At 43.4% G+C, this 16794-nt stretch overlaps 1 protein-coding gene across 4 annotated transcripts in view; it reads left to right on the top strand.

The window, feature by feature from the left end:
- The first annotated feature begins 8955 nt into the window (after window positions 1-8955).
- Window positions 8956-16794, top strand: part of TPST1 (tyrosylprotein sulfotransferase 1) — a 111009-nt gene continuing 103170 nt past the window's right edge. For 3 of the 4 annotated variants that reach the window (XM_057695526.1, XM_057695527.1, XM_057695523.1), the window contains exon 1: window positions 8956-9168. The gene's annotated coding sequence lies outside the window, so the exon portion shown is untranslated. Of the gene's footprint in view, window positions 9169-9955; window positions 10064-16794 lie in introns of all 4 variants that reach the window. The other variant, XM_057695524.1, reaches the window with a different exon arrangement.

The raw sequence follows: 16794 nt of genomic DNA, 5'->3' as shown, positions 1-16794 counted from the left end.
CTTCATGACTCCGTGCCACATTTTACTAATTCTTATAATATTTCAAACTTTTTCATTATTATTATATTTGTTATGGGGATTTGTGATCTTTGATATCTTTGAGATTACTATTATAATTGTTTTGGATGCCATGAATCATGCCTATGTATGATGGTGTACTTAATAAATGAGTGTGTTCTGACTGCTCCACCAAGCAGCCGTTCCCCCATCTCTCTTCCTCTCCTCAGGACTTCCTACTCCCTGAGACATGACAGGATTAAAATTAGGCCAATTTATAACCCCACCATGGCCTTTAAGTGTTCAAGTGAAAGGAAAAGTTGCATGTGTCTCACTTTACATCAAAAGCTAGAAATGATTAAGCTTAGCGAGGAAGGCATATCAGAAGCCAAGACAGGCCACAAGCTAAGCCTCTTGAGCCAGACAGTTGGCCAAGTTGTGAATACAAAGGGAAAGTTCTTGAAAGACATTAAAAGTGCTACTCCAGTGAACACACAAATGATAAGAAAGCAAAACAGCCTTCTTGCTGATATGGAGAAAGTTTTACTGGTCTGGTTAGAAGATCAAACCAGCCACAACGTTCCCTTAAGCCAAAGCCTAATGCAGAGTGAAGCCGTAACTCTTCAGTTCTGTCAAGACTGAGAGGTAAGGGAACTGCAGAGGAAAAGTTTGAAGCTAGTAGAGGTTCATGAGGTTTAAGGAAAGAAGCCCTCTCCATAATATAAAAGCAGGGTGAAGCAGCAAGTGCTGATGTAGGAGCTGCAGCAAGTTATCCAGAAGATCTAGCAAAGATAATTCATGAAGGTGGCTCCACTAAACAACCGATTTTTCAGTGTAGACAAAACTGCCTTCTATTGGAAGACGATGCCATCTGAGACTTTCACAGCTAGAGAGGAGAAGTCAATGCCTGGCTTCAAAGCTTCAAAGGACAGGCTGACTCTCTTGTTAGGGGCTAATGCAGCTGGTGACTTGAAGTTGAAGCCAGTGCTCATTTACCCTTCTGAAAACCCTAGGGTCCTTGAGAATTGTGCTAAATCAACTCTGCCTATGCTCTATAAATGGAACAACAAAGCCTGAAATGACAGCACATTTGTTTTCAAATACTGAATATTTTAGGCCCACTGTTGAGACCTACTGCTCAGAAAAAAGGATTCCTTTCTAAATGTTACTGCTTATTGACAATACACATGGTCACCCAAGAGCTCTGATGGAAATGGACAATGAGATTGATGTTGTTTTCATGCCTGCTCATACAACATTCATTCTGCAACCCATGGATCAAGGAACAATTTTGACTTTCAAGTCTTATGATTTATGAAATACAGCCATAGCTACCATAGATAGTGGTTCCTTTGATGGATCTGGGCAAAGGAAATTGAAAACCTTCTGGAAAGGATTCACCATTCTGAATGCCATTAAGGACATTAAGAATATTTGTGATTCATGGGAAAAGGTTAAAATATCAACATTAACAGGAGTTTAGAAGAAGTTGATTCCAACCCTCATGGATAACTTTGAAGGGTTCAAAACTTTCATGGAGGAAGTAACAGTAGATGTGGTGGAAATAGCAAGAGAACTAGAATTAGAAGTAGAGTTTGAGGGGACTTCCTAGGTGGCACAGTGGTTAAGAATCCGCCTGCCAATGTAGGGGACACAGGTTCGAGGCCTGGGCCAGCCAGGAAGATCCCACATACTATGGAGCAACTAAGCCTGTGCACCACAACTATTGAGCCTGTGTGCATAGCATGGGCTCTAGGCCCGCATGCCTAGAGCCCATGCTCTGCAACAGGAGAAACCACCGCAATGACAAGCCAGTGCACCACAGTGAAGAGTAGCCCCCGCTTGCCACAACTACAGAAAGCCCGTGTGCAGCAACGAAGACCTAAATCCGTCAATAAATGAATAAATTTTTTTTAAAAGTAGAGCTTGAAAATGTGACTGAATTGCTGCAATCTCATGATAAAACGTTAATGCTTGAAGAAGTGCTGCTTCTGGATCAGCAAAAAAAGTGGTTTCTTGAGGTGGAATCTACTCCAGAGGAAGATGCTGTGAAGATCATGGAAACAACGACAGAGGATTTAGAATATTAGCTAAACTTATTGACAAAACAGTGGAAGGGTTTGAGAGGATTGACTCCAGTTTTGAAAGAAGTTCTACTGTGGGTAACATGCTATCAAACAGCACTGCAGTCTACAGAGATATCGTTCATGAAAGAAGAGTCAGTGCTGCAGACGTCATCGTTGTCTTATTCTTAAAAATTGTGCATTCTGAGACACTTCACATTCTGCCTATGGAATGTGCATCTCCCTAAATAAACTTGCTCTCACTTTACTATGGCTCACTGAATTCTTTCCTATGGAAAGCCAAGCATCCTCCCTTGGTGGTCCCAGGGACTCCCCCAAGACTGGGGTATGACCATTCTCTCGCTCCTATTCTCCTGCAACAGTTGCACATCCCATTGGTGATTCTTTTTTCTTTTTTTTTAATGGGCACAGGGTATCTTTCTTTGGTTATGCTGGGTCTTAGTTGTGGCAGGCAGGCTCCTTAGTTGTGGCATGTGAACTCTTAGTTGTGGCATGTATGTGGGATTTAGTTCCCTGACCAAGGCTGGAACCCAGGCCCCCTGCATTGGGAGCACCAAGTCTTAACCACTGCCCCACCAGGGAGGTCCCTCAATTGTGATTCTTTACTGCTCCTGGATAAGTCCATTTTGCTGGTAAAAATAACTGGCTGTTTTATTGTTTTAGGTTAACAGATATTAGCCAAATAAGGGCAGCAGGGACTGACTTGTTCACTGCTGTGTCCTCGGCACCTGGGACAGTTCCTGGTGCGGGACATTGGTGAATCCCGCTGCTGGAGCCCCCCAGATCCTGCTGGGAGTGGCATGTTCTTCGAAGAAGCTGCTCACCCTAGTAAAGGGACCTGGGAGGGTGCCTAGAAACCGGTAGCCTCTGCAGCCTCTTTAACAGCCTCTTTAACCAGGGAGGGAAAACCAAAGTCACAGGAGAAAATGACCCTCTTGAATTAGATCACAGGAGGCCTGAGCAAGCTCTGTCCAAGAAGCAGGGCACAGGAGAAGTCTGCACTGGTGTCACCGGTTGGCATCCATGGGCAGAGAAAGTCTGGCTGCTCCCATCCGGGCCCCTCCCCTCTCTCAAGCTTTTCTCCGCTGAGGGTCAGAGACTTGCCTAGGAAGGGAGGCAGACCCTGTGGCTACTCCAGCCAATACTGAAGAGCACCCAGCATCTCTCTTTTGTGTAACCTAAACCCTTCATCCTGAACCTCCAGCTCAGTGGTTCTGAAACCTGGTAGGGGAGCAGATGGGAGGTTTTTGGTTTTGTTTTTTTAATGAAGTGTAACAGTCATACAGAAAAGTGCATAATTCGTGTATAATTTGATGAATTTTTACAACGTGAATAAACCAGGCAGTTCCCAAGTCAGGAAAGAGAATATCATCAACTAGCCTCTCTGTTCCCCAAGTGCCACCTCCTAGTCACTACCCCTATCTCTTTCCCTTGGGAGTTGGGGGGATCCTTCCCTGAGAACTTCTATTTCATAAAACTGACCAGGTGCCCACTGTCTATTTTACAGAGCTGCACAGGTGGTTTACTTGCATAGCTAGGTTTGGCAACTATTCCTGGAAGTCATATAATCTCCTTTGTCATAAGTGGAACCAGAGGCTGCTTTGCTCCCAGCCTTCAGCTCAGCACCAGTAGCTGTCTGGCTAGGTTTACCCGAGAAGCAGTGAGCATTTCCTGTATCTGGGGTCTGCAAAGCACGGGGGTGGCAACTCTTGGGCTCAGGAAGCCCAGTTGATTGGTTCCAGCCTGGGCATGTGGCCCTCTCTCCCTGGCAGGAGTTGCATGAAGAGGTATTTTTGGAAGGTACAGGAATTCTGTAGCCATTTGGAAAATGCCTGCTCATAGGCTGGGCTGGATTCTCACTTTAAAATGATGATGTGGCCGAGGGGCCTGACCTGGCCAGTTTTCCTGGATCTAGGGGTGGGGAAAGTGAAGAGGCATGCTCAACTTTTTCCCTTTTTCTTTAAATTGTATCACCATTTTCTTTTTTGTCTCAAATCCCTCTAACCCACAAGCTTCAAGAGAATTGTGAGGTGTCTCCTGCAGTTCGTTAGCTCTTTGACGCTGTTTGCAGGTAAGTGTTTCATCTGGTCTCAAGTCAGCCAGGGCTCTAGGGTCACTTTAAGTCGAGTGAAAGTTTAACCCTCAATTCCCTATCAAGGATCTTTGGCTCTGGAGCCCTCACCTGGAGTCTCCCTGCCCTTCCAGGCAGGACCCTCCTACTCTCTTCCCTGCGACTCTCTCTGCTTTGCCCTGCTGCCTTCATCTTCATTGAGAACTGCAGGTTTGTTTGTTTTTTTTTAAATTGAGGTAGAGTTGATTTATAGTGTTGTGCTAATTTCTGCTGTACAGCAAAGTGATTCAGTTATATGTATGTGTGTCTGTATATATATGCACACACACACACATACACATTCTTTTTAATATTCTTTTCCATTATGGTTGATCACAGGATATTGACTATAGTTCCCTGTGCTATACAGTAGGACCTTGTTGTTTATCCATTCTCTATATAATAGTTTGCATCTACTAACCCCAAACTCCCGCTCTATCCTTCCCCCTCCCCCCTTTTCCCTTGGCAACCCCAAGTCTGTCCTCTATGTGTGTGAGTCTGTTTCTGTTTTGTAGATAAGTTCATTTGTGTCATATTTTAGATTCCACATATAAGTGATATCATATGGTATTTGTCTTTGTCTGACTTACTTCACTTAGTATGATAATCTCTAGGCCCACCCATGTTGCTGCAAGTGGCATTACTCTGTTTTTTTTATGGCTGAGTAGTATTCCATTGTATATATGTACCACATCTTCTTTATCCATTCATCTGTTGATGGACATTTAGGTTGCTTCCATGTCTTGGCTATTGTGAATAGTGCTGCTATGAACATAAGCATGCATGTATCTTTTTGAATTATAGTTTTGTCTGGATATATGTCCAGGAGTGGGATTGCTGGATCATATGGCAACTCTACTTTTAGTTTTTTGAGGAATGTCCATACTGTTTTCCATAGTGGTTGCACCAACTTACATTCCCACAGACAGTATAGGAGGGTTCCCTTTTCTCTACACCCTCACCAGCATTTGTTATTGGTACACTTTTTATTGATGGCCATTCTGACTGGTGTGAGGTGGTACCTTATTGTAGTTTTGATTTGCATTTCTCCAATAATAGCAATGTTGAGCATCTTTTCATGTGCCTGTTGCCCATCTGTATGTCTTCTTCGGAGAAATGTCTACTTAGTAGCTGCAGTTTTTGCTAATCATCTATCCATTCACTCACCCATCCATTCATTCAACCAGTGCCAGGCCCTGTGCTGGAGACAGGAAGGAGGGTCAGGCAGACAAACCATCTTCTGTCATCACCATTTCTGCCCTTACCCTTGAGAGCTCTTTGTCCTCATTTCTCCACTTCCTCCCAAGGCCATGTCCGTGCTCTCTGAGCTCTCTGCTCCTTCACTTGCATTGCAGAGGTAGCCTGTTCTCTCCATTATCTGTGTCCAAACCCCTTGCCCCCAAGCCTCATTTCCAGCTCTCTTGGGCTGAGACTCAGAATAAAAAAGTAGGACCTGGCATGATTCTCTTCCCCAATTTTCCATTTCTGAGACCCTCTCCGTCCCTTCCACCTCCCACCCCTGCCACCATCCTCTTTCCATGCCAGATCCTGGAATGGAAATGCCATGAGGGGAGGGAGAGCTGCTGTTTTTTTTGTCCTTCCAGAAACCAAAGCAGGGAATTCCCTGGTGGTCAAGTGGTTAGGGCTTGGTGCTCTCACTGCCTGGGCCCCAGGTTTGCTCCCTAGTCAGGGAACTAAGATCCAGCAAGACACATGGCATGGCAAAAAGCAGAACAAAACAAAACATCCAAAGCAAAGCCAACAACCCCCAAAACAAAAGTACTGGAGGGCTGGGTTGCTTGCTGGGAGATGACTCTCTGAGGCAGAATCTGGGCAAAGGTTGAACTAAAAGAGGGCAGCAGCTTCCGGGTATCACTAGGGTGTAAGCGAGCACTTGTCCACTTCTCTTTTCTTGGGCCTGCCAGGCTGTTTGGAAGAAACGATCTCTGAGCCCTTTGAACTGCCTATCGGTCAGGGAGTGAAGCTGTCTGGGCTCTCAGTTGAGGTTCTCTGAGTCTGAGCTGATCACCTGGAAGAGGTAAAGCTGGGGAGAGAAAAAGTAGATCCAGAGTGTTCAGAGTATGTGTCCTCACTATGAGACTTACTAAATGACACAGAGCAATACATACATCACGTGAACCAGATGTTCATATGGGCTTGATCAGTGAATTTTCCAGAAAAGAGTTCTTTTCTTAAAAAAAAAGTATTCATTTTAAATAGGTAATCCAAGCACAGGGCACAACATTTCAAAAAGTGCCAAAGAGTATATATAGTGACAAATAAATATCTTTCCCTCTCCTGTGCCCAAGTTCTTCAGTTTCCCTCCCAGAAACAACCACTGCTGCCAGTTTACTGTGCATCCTTTTGGAGATTGTCTCTGAAAATCACAAGTGTGTGTGTGTACTTGAAAAAAATACAAATGGGTATATTATATATACTGTTTTTAACATTGTTCATTTCACTTAAGAGTATATTTTGGAGTCTTTTTTTCTTAACATATACTATATGGGTTGGGGATAGATTTAGAAAGCACAAAAAGCTTGTTCCCACATGACCCTTAATTTTGCTTCAGATCAAGCAGCTGCTTGTTTGGGGCTGTTGTTTTTTTTTTTAACAGACAGTGTGTGGTCCCTGGGCCACCTGAAGCTGTCTTGCTCAGGGAGACATCCTGCCTGCCAGATTTCACTGGGATTCCTGTCCCCCGTTCTTACTGAATTCCCCACGTCTGGAATTTGTTTTCAGAGTTTATGTGTGAGATACCACCACCAAGCCCCAACCTGGCTATTCAAAAAAAATTTTTTTCAGGTCTTGTAGGTGGGTGAAATATTTTCTGGGTGTTTTGGAGGTCATCTCAGAGAGCTGCATTTCTGCCTTGTGGGGAGAAACTGGCAGGGGCTGTGTTTAAGGGATTAATGCCCCATGGTGCTGGTTGTGGCTTCAAGATTACTGAGGTCAGGGTGAGCTGTTTCCCTGAAGAGGTCTGGAATGCAGGAAGTGGAAGGGGACACAGCTCTTACTTAATGTTAAAAGTCTGGTTAAACAAATGACTTTGGGTGCAGGTGTATCTCAAATCACCTCGTAGAATGCTGTGCCCCTTCCCTTTCCTCTTGCTCCACGCTGCCGATGTTACTTATTTTCTTTTGATGAGCTTTATAATCCTAATGGTACATTTTTGCTGCCCCAAAGCAGCTGGGGTCAAATCAGATCATCTTCTTCATTTGATTTAAATGTTCCAAAGAAAAATATCATGGTGGGTATTTCTTTACATTTCCTCAGATCAAATTGCTTACAAGATTTTTCCAATAAAATAAAGAGAAAACAGATATACTGAGCCCATGTTCTTACAGCGGCACCACAGAAGCTTGTTACCTTATTTGCTCTTTTAAAAAATAATAGCTTTACTGAGACACAATTCACATAACATACAAGTCACCTACTGTAACTACACAATTCAGTGTGTCTTTTTTTCTTTTTTTGGATATTTACAGAATTGTGCAACCATCGCCACAATCAATTTTAGAACATTTTCATTAATCACTCCCCCCACAAAAGCCCCACAGCCATTAGCAATCACTTCCCATTTCCCCCCAACCTCGTCAGCCCGAGGCATCCACTAATGTACTTGCTTTTTATATGGATTTGCATATTCTGGACATTTCATATAAATGTGGTCTTCAGTGACTGGCTTCTTTCACCTAGCCTGATATTTTCAAGATTCATCCCTGTTGTAGCATGTAACAGAACTTCACTCCTTTTTATGTCCAAATAATATTCCACTGTGGATATGGAATATTTGCCCTATTTTACTTATCCATTAATCAGTTGATGGACATCTGGGTTATTTCCACTTTACTGGCTACTATGAATAATAGTGCTGTGAACATTCGTGTACAGATTTTTGTGTGGACCTCACTTGATCCTTACAGCAACTCTCAGCGGTACATATTCTACAGCTCTCATTCTGTAGATAACAAAACTCATTCCAAGATGGTAGACAGGAATTTTGAATGCAGCTGTTAGATTCCTGAGCCCGTGCTTTTTCCCATGTACGTTCATAGAGTTGAAATAATTGCTTGGACAGAACCTGGTGTGGATATGCCTGTAGGAAGGAATTGTGAACATGAACGGTTATTTTTCAGTTGTGAAATTTCAGCCCTCTCTCCAACGTTCCGCTTCTCTTTGCCCTTTTCTCCTTTCCTAGTTTTCACCTCTTTCAAGTATCAGTTGCCCGCCCCTGTGGTGGGGACAGAATTTGTGCCAATTTGATATTTGCATTTTCAATGAAAGCTCCTCCGCCGGTAGTAGCAAGCACAGAGGTGGTATCTGAAGCAGGGACAAGCGGAGGGGGGATTTCTTGGAAAAGCTTGTTCTTCTGTCCCAGGATTTCAAGGATGAAGGCCACCCACGTTGGAGGTTGGGGCTGCGTGGACCGCCACCTGTCCGCGGCTCCTCTCCAGCTAGGTCGCGCGCGCCGTTGCTCGGCAACAGCCCGCTCACGCAGGGGGCGGCCCCAGAATCCCGCGGGGAGCGCGCACACGCAGGGACGCGGGGCCGCCCGTGCGGCCGCGACGTCAGACCCATCCCGCGCTTCAGAGCCTGTGGGACCCGGCAGGAGGCCGAACCCCGCCCCCTTCGGGGAGGGGACGGGGGCAGCCAGAGGAATCCACGAATCAGAGAGGCCGACACATCGCCCGGCCAGGCGCCGGGTAACCAATCGCCGCACGCGTGTGATCCCGCTCCTGCCCAGGAGGCCGGAGGCGGGCGCTAAGGCGGCGACGCGGGGAGTCGCTGCTGAGGCGGCCGCGGGCGCCGGTAGCGTCAGCTCAGCTCCGCGCGGCAAAGCCGGGCAGCTGCTGGCGCCTGGCGGTGAGGGCGGGCCCTCGGGGTGAGCGGAATGGTCCCCACCTAGGGCGGTGGGAGAAGCGGCTGAGCCCAGGATGCTGGGGAGGCGGCGCGGCGGCTCCTCACTCATCCCAGGTAAGGGGGACGCCGCGCTCGCTGCGGCTCCGCTCGGAGCGCCGCCCCGGCCCCGCTCTCCTCCCGCGGCCGCGCTCCTAGCTCCGAGTCCCGGCCGCTTCTCTCCTGGCGTCCCTCGGCCCCGGTCGCCTCCGGCGCGCACATCTCTCGGCACCCGGGCAGTTATCCAGCCCCGCCCCCTCGGCGGAGAGCCCCGCTTCGGGCCGGGCCCGGCTCCGCCGCCCGCACCCCTGCCCCAGGCGCCGGCGTTTCCCGGTCTCGGGCCCGGCTCGCCCCCGCTGTGGTCGGCCTCCCGCCGCGTCCCCGCCTTCCCCTGCGCCTCCCGGGGCCCGCACCGGTTCCCCAGCCCCCGCAGTCCTTCAGGGCGCCTTCCGGGGATGAGACCACCCCCGCCCCCTCCGTCGGACTTTTGCCCTCACCTCTACCCGGGCTTCCCTTCCTCAGGCCCACGCCATCCTTGCCCCCTATACCGTGTCCTCTCGACATTCCCACCCCCACGCCATGTGTCCCTGGGTTTTGCCCTTTTGCTCCCAGATGCCTTCCTTTCCCAACTCTCCCCTTCTGCCTTCACGCTCATCAGCCACGGTCGCAAACACTGCTTTTCCTTTACACTGAAACCCTCAGACACTGCTGCGCTCCTGAATGCCCGGGCTGTAGTTTCAACATCGCAGTCCGTCTTTACGTGAGCTGCACCCGTAACTTGTAAAGTGTGTTGCTCAGAGTCTGGCACACAGTAGGCCTGGTACATGGTAGGTGCTCACATGTGTTACCATCTTCCTCCTTCCAGGCCTCTGTACTCTCCAGATTGTGCGAGCAAGAGGTCCAGTGTCCAAAGGGAATTGACGAAAGAGTGGTATAGGAGGTGTGCAGGATGAATTAGTGGCCTCCAAGTGTGGTAAAGAGATTAACATTGTCAGTTAGTTTACTCGCTGTAGTCATCCCGAAGAACTGAATTCTGCTATCTTGTCATGTGTTGTTTTATAATAATTGGCTATGTGAAGGATTCTTAACAATGTTTGCAATATAATTGCCCCCTTAATCCTCCCTCCCCATCTACAGTGTTTGCTGACTCTTACTTTTAGGGAAGAAAGAGCCCCTACCTCCTAGTGAAATAGCATTGTGCCTAAGAAGTGTTTCACTTTATCTCCCAGCTGGATCGTACAGTCATGCAGTGAATTTTCATCCTTTAAGAGCCTGGAGGAATCAGGTTTAGTTTCTTGGAATCAACTGTGGAAGGGATCAGAGAGTGGAAGTTCTGACAAGTTCTCTGAGAGTGAAAGAGGAATTAGCCACCCCCGCCCCCCTTTCTGGGTATCAGAGGAAATAACTATAGTCGATTTTTAAAAAGATTAAAATAAGTTTGACTTTTTAAAATTATAAAAGCAATGTTAGTGGCCTCAAGCCATTCTTGCTACATTTGCTCTGATGGTTTCCAAGCCTGGATGAATCAAACAGTTGGCTTTTTCTGCTCCTGCAGTCTCCGGAGCATGCTGGAGGAAAGCATGTAACTGAGCTGCTGGTGCTGTTCTGAACTTCTGGATTCCAACTTTACGTGAACTGCCCCGAGATGTTTTGACTTACTCCCCAGGTTCCTCTTATGTACTCAAACCTAATTGCTATCTATAGATTTTTACCATTCTCCTCTCCTTGTCCTACTCTTGACTTTTCTACATTGCATATTTTGCCTACTTCACAGAAGAAACTGGTGGGCATCAGCGCTGAACTCTTAAGGGTCTGTCATTTTTCTATGTGCTTGTACCAGTCTGATTTCTGATCTTCCTTCCTTTTATCAGAGGAAGATTACTTTCTAAGGCTAACTAGCATCTTTCATATTCTGTATTCTCTCTCTCTCTCTTTTTTCTCAGCCTGCCTGCACACATGCTCAGGTTTACACCATCCAAAACAAACAGAAACAAAACATTGCCTTGATGTGCTTTTCCCTCAGATCAACGTGGTATTCCTTAGGGTTTTATTTTCTGTTCTTTGCTCTGTCCTCTAATTTCCTTGTATGATTACACTTCCCTTCATGGCTTTAAGCAGCACCTGTATATTTTTGGTTTTCAAAATGTGTGTTCAGTCCCCATTTCTTGAATTTCAGGTGTTTCTTATTTTCCTCTGTCTATTGGATAACTATACTTGAATACTTGGTACTTCAAACTTGGTTATTTTTTCCTTTCTCCTCCCTCTTCGTACTCATAGCTGCCTCAAAAGCACATCCACAAACCTCCTTTTTAAGGTCTTTACCCTAGAAACCTTAGAGTCCTCTTCTCTTCTGTCATTAAGTCTACCATAGATCCTATTCTGCCTACCTGAAATCCTTTTCTTTCTCTCCTCGTTGCCAGAAGATTGGTTGAGGCCTGGGTTATGTTTTTCCTGAACAGAGTTGGTTGTTTCCAACCCAGGCTCTACTTTAAAACCACCTGGGGAGTTTTAAAGGTTAAGGTTGAGGGGATCAAGGCATCCACAGACATTCTGATTCCTGGTCTGGTGTGGGGCCAGACATTTTCTTTTAAAAAATGTTCCTCACGTGGCAGTAATAGGCAGCTAGGGCTGAGAACTGGCTTGAGGGCTCTAAGAGGGAGTGAAAACCCTGAAGAACTATATATAAACTGATCCTTTGAAAATCAGCATAAATGTCACTTCTTTTGGCATGGTTAATTGCTTGCTTTCCTGATATTTTGTACATGTACCTATTAAACTACTTATTATATTTTATTTAAATTATTTCTCATGGGCCCATTTTTCTCATGACTAAGAGTTCTTGAGGTCTGGGATTATGCCTAAAGGTAAACTACTGTTTCTTACAGTACTCACAGCACTTCTGATACCAAATATGTAGGTTTTCCCCTCACATTATATAGTTCGCCAACTTTTCGGACAACAACTGGGTATTCTACAATTTAACTTAATTATTACTAACTATCTGGATTTAGTGCAGACCCCACAGATTTAGGACTCAGTCCCACAAGACTCCTCCCAACTTCAGACCAATCACAAGTCCTAGGTTGTGACCTGTATTTCTGACCAATTAGCTATAAATTGGGACTTCCCACAACTCCCTCCTCAGGTCAGTAACTTGCTATAATGGCTCACAGAACTCAGGAAAGCTCTTTACTTACCTTTACCCATGTATTATAAAGGCTGTAACTCAGGAACAGCCAAAATGGAAGAGATGCAGGGTATGTGGGAAGGGGCATGGAGCTTCCATGCTTTTTCTGGGCTCGCCATCCTCCCAGCACCTCAGTGTGTTCACCAACCTGGAAGCTCTCCCAGTCCTTTTATTTAGGGTTTTCATGGAGGCTTCATTACATAGGCATACTTGATTAAATCATTGGCCGCTGGTTATTAGCTTCTTTCCCCTTCCTGGAGGTCAGGGATTGATTCCTCTGGCAACCAGCCCCCATCTTCCCAGATACGGTTGAAAGGGCGCTATTATGAATAACAAAATGTTCTCTCCTATCAAGAAATTTCAAGAGTTTTAGGAACTCTATGCTAGGAACCAGGGATGAAGACTGATACACTGTTCTATTCTACAATAATTCTTATAATATCACAATATCACAATGCCTTATTTATCTTTTCATCACTGCCTTACACAGTACTTGGTGTATTTTAGAAACTTGATAAAAATTGGCTGAAAGAATCAGTTGGTAAATAATGTAAAACAGATCACTGAATTCACAGTTTTGCAAGCTGACCAGCTGTTTCTTTTCTGGGTGCTTAACAGGTCACTAGTCATACCTGCACAGTCATTCTTTTAGAAACACACACACACACACACACACACACACACACACACACTATAAATCAGAGTGGATTAAGAGAAATATTATTTGCTCTTATGTTTTGGCTTTTAAACCAAACTATGATAGTATAGAGGTTCATTCAGGCTTCCTCTTTAGCAGATACTATTTAAAATAGATTTTATTTCATATGGTTGAGGTAGATGTATCTTTTTTATTTTTTTATAAATATTTATTTATTGGCTGTGTTGGGTCTTCGATGCAGCACATGGGCTTTCTCTAGTTGCAGTGAGCGGGGGCTACTCTTCATTGTGGTGCGCAGGCTCCTCATTGTGGTGGTTTCTCTTGTGGAGCACGGGCTCTAGGTGCGTGGGCTTCAGTAGTTGCGGCACATGGGCTCAGTAGTTGTGGCCCATGGGCTCTAGAGCGCAGGCTCAATAGTTGAGGTGCACAGACTTAGTTGCTCCGAGGCATGCGGGATCTTCCTGGGGCAGGGATTGAACCTATGACCCCTGCATTGGCAGGCGGATTCTTAACCACTGTGCCACCTGGGAAGTCCCTTTTTTATTTTTTATTTATTTTTTTAAGAACTTTTATTGAGATACAATTGACATACAATAAACTGCATATATTTAAAGTGTACAATTTGATTTTTTTCTTATTAGTAATGTATATATGGCAATCTCAATCTCCCAATTCATCCCACCCCACCCCCCCACTTTCCCCACTTGGAGATGCATCTTTTTTAAACAAATAGCTCTGATTTTAGGCTTATAAGCTTTGGAATCTTTAACTAGAACAAAAACTGTCAAATTGATAAAGATCTTGAACAGTGAAAGAACTTTCTTTTTAACTAAGAGAATTAAGGAAGTAGAATTCAAGCCAACCGCCCATGTCAAGGGGGGGAATCTGTAATTCTCAAGTATTTAATTACTGTTACTGGAAAAACTTGTAATTGCTCATATATTGATATCAGCATATTTTGTAGTTCCTCAGAGCTAAGATATAAACTGTAGAGTTATTTGCCTTTTTTAGTTTTAGTTTTGTTTTTGTTTATTTTTTGGCTGTGCCGAGCAGCTTGTGGGATCTTAGTTCCCCAACCAGGGATCACTCTGGCCCCTGGCAGTGGGAGCGCCGAATCCTAACCACTGGATTACCAGGGGATTCCCTGTTTTTTAGTTTTCTTAAGATTTTGTCAGCTATGCCTCTTTATAGAATTTGTGGTTGACAATTCCTTACTTTCAGCATTTGAAAAATGTGCCAGTTCCTTCAGACCTCCATGATTTCAGATGAGAAATCTGTCATTGGGATTTGTGTTTCCCTACAGCTAATGTGTCCTCTCTCCCTGGCTGCTTTAAAGGCTTTTTCTTTGTCTTTAGTTTTCAGAAGTTTAATTATGGTATGTCTTGTCATGGATTTCTTTGGGTTTATCCTATTTGGAATTCTATTAGTTTCTTGAACTGTGGGTTAATGTCTTTTGGCAAATTTGGGGTATTTTCAGCCATTTCTTAGAGTAACTTTTGTCCTACAGGGCATGAGGCATTCTTCTTCCCTTTTCCCATTCAGATTGGGTAATTCTTAATGTTCTACTTCTAGTTTCAAGTTCACTCCTTCTTTATTCTGTCATATTCATTCTGCTGTTGAGCGCATCCAGTGAGGTTTTGTTCTGTTATTGCAGTTTTCAGTTCTGTAATTTCCATTTGATTTTTTCTATATCTTCTCATTCTTTGATGAGATTTTCTATTTGTCATTTGTTTCAAGAATATGTCTCGTTGCTCATTAAAGCATGATGGCTGCTTTAAAATTCTTGTCAGGTAATTCCAACATCTGATTCATCTTGGTGTTAGCCTGTGTTAATGTCTTTATTCATTCAAGTTGTGATTTTCCTCGTTCTTGGTATGAGTGACTTTTTCTGTATCCTGGACATTTTTGATATTTTGTTAGAAGACTCTGGATCCTATTTAAATCTTTATTTTATAGGTGAGAGAGGTTAAGAGTTACAGACTTCCAGTTATAAAATAAATAAATCTTGGGAGTATAATATACAACATAGGGAATACAGTCAATAATATTGTAATAACTTTGTATGGTGACAGATGGTAACTAGACTTATGGTAGTGATCATTTTGTAATATATAAAAATATTGACTCACTGTGTTGTACACCTGAAATTAATGTAATATTGTAAGTTGGTTATACTTCCATAAAAAAAAAAACCTTCTATTTTAGTAGGCAGTCACTCTAAAAAGTTTAATGCATAGCTCCCAGCCTACTTTCTTTTTTTTGGTAGCAGCTTTATTGAGCTAAAATTCACATACCATACATCCACCCATTTAAGGTGTAAATTATTTTTAGTATATTTACAGAGTTGTGCAACATTTACTACAATCAATTTTAGAACATTTTTAAGAAACTGCACGTTCCTCACCTGTCACCTCCAACTCTCCCATTCGTCATCCCCTCCATCCCTAGGTAGCTGCTACTCTATTTTCTCTCTATATAGACTTGCTTATTCTGGACATTTCATGTAAATGTAATCATACAATATGTAGTCCTTTGTTACAGATTTCTTTTACTTTACATGTTTTCAAGGTTCTTCCATGTTGTAGGATGAATCAGTATTTTACTTCTTTTTCTTGCTGAATAATAGTCTGTTTTATGGATAGACCACATTTATATATTAATCAGTTGATGGGTGTTTGGGTTGTTTGTAAATTTTGGCTGTTATGACTAAAGCTACTGTGAACATCTGTGTACAAGTTTTTGCATGGACATGTTTCATTTCTCTTGGATACGTACCTGTGGGTGGAATTGCTGGGTTATACAATAACTCTAGAACTCTAGGTCTTATATCTTGAGGAACTGCCAGACTGTTTTCCAAAATGGCTGCTCTATTTTACATTTCTATTAGCAATGCATGAGGGTTCCAGTTTTTACCTCCTTGCCAAGCTTGTTATTATCTGACCTTCATATTCTAGCTACCCTAATGGGTGTGAAGTAATATCTCATTGTGGTTTTGATTGCATTTCCCTGATGGCTAATGATGTTGAGCATCTTTTCATGTGCTTTTTGGATATTTGTATATCTTTGGAGAAATCTCTGTTCCTTTGTCCATTTTCAAATTGAGTTATTTGTCTTTCTGTTGTTGAGTTTAAGATTTCTTTATATACTCTGGATACTAGACCCTTATCAGATTTGATTTGCAGATATAAATCTCCCATTCTGTAGGTGTCTTTTCACTTTCTTGATGGAACAGAGGTTTTTAATTTTAATTCCAGTTTGTCTTTTTTTTCTTTTGTTGCTTGTGCTTTATGTTTTTTATTTAAGAAACCATCGCCTGATTCAAGGTCATGAAAGCTTACTCCTGTGTTTTCTTCCAAGAGTTTTTTAGTTTCAGCTCTTACATTCAGATCTTTAATGTACTTTTGTGAATTTTGTATGTGTTACGAGATAGGGGTCCAGCCTCATTTTTTGCTATAGATATTCAGTTATCTTAGCACCATATGTTGAAAAAAACTATTCTTCCTCACTTTGAATTGTCTTGGCACCCTTGTCTGGTTGGAATTTTGACAGACATTGCATTGAACTTGTAGAACAGTTAGGGGATATTACCATCTTAACTGTATTAGTCATCCAATCCATGAGCTTTGGAAGCATTCCAACCCATATTTAGATCTTCTTTAATTTAGTTCAGTAGTGTTTTCTAGTTTTCAGTGTACAAGTTTTGCATTTTTTGGTTAAATGTATTTCTTAATATTGTATTCTCTTGGTGCTATTGTCAGTGGAATTCTTTTCTTAATTTTGTTTTTGGATTGTTATTGATAGTATATAGAAATATAATTGAATTCTTTATATTAGTCATGTATTTTAAAACCATAACAAA

The sequence above is a fragment of the Hippopotamus amphibius genome, chromosome 9 (assembly GCF_030028045.1).
Source record: "Hippopotamus amphibius kiboko isolate mHipAmp2 chromosome 9, mHipAmp2.hap2, whole genome shotgun sequence".
In the NCBI taxonomy this organism is placed as follows: Eukaryota; Metazoa; Chordata; class Mammalia; order Artiodactyla; family Hippopotamidae; genus Hippopotamus; species Hippopotamus amphibius.
This window is presented reverse-complemented; position numbering and strand designations above follow the sequence as displayed.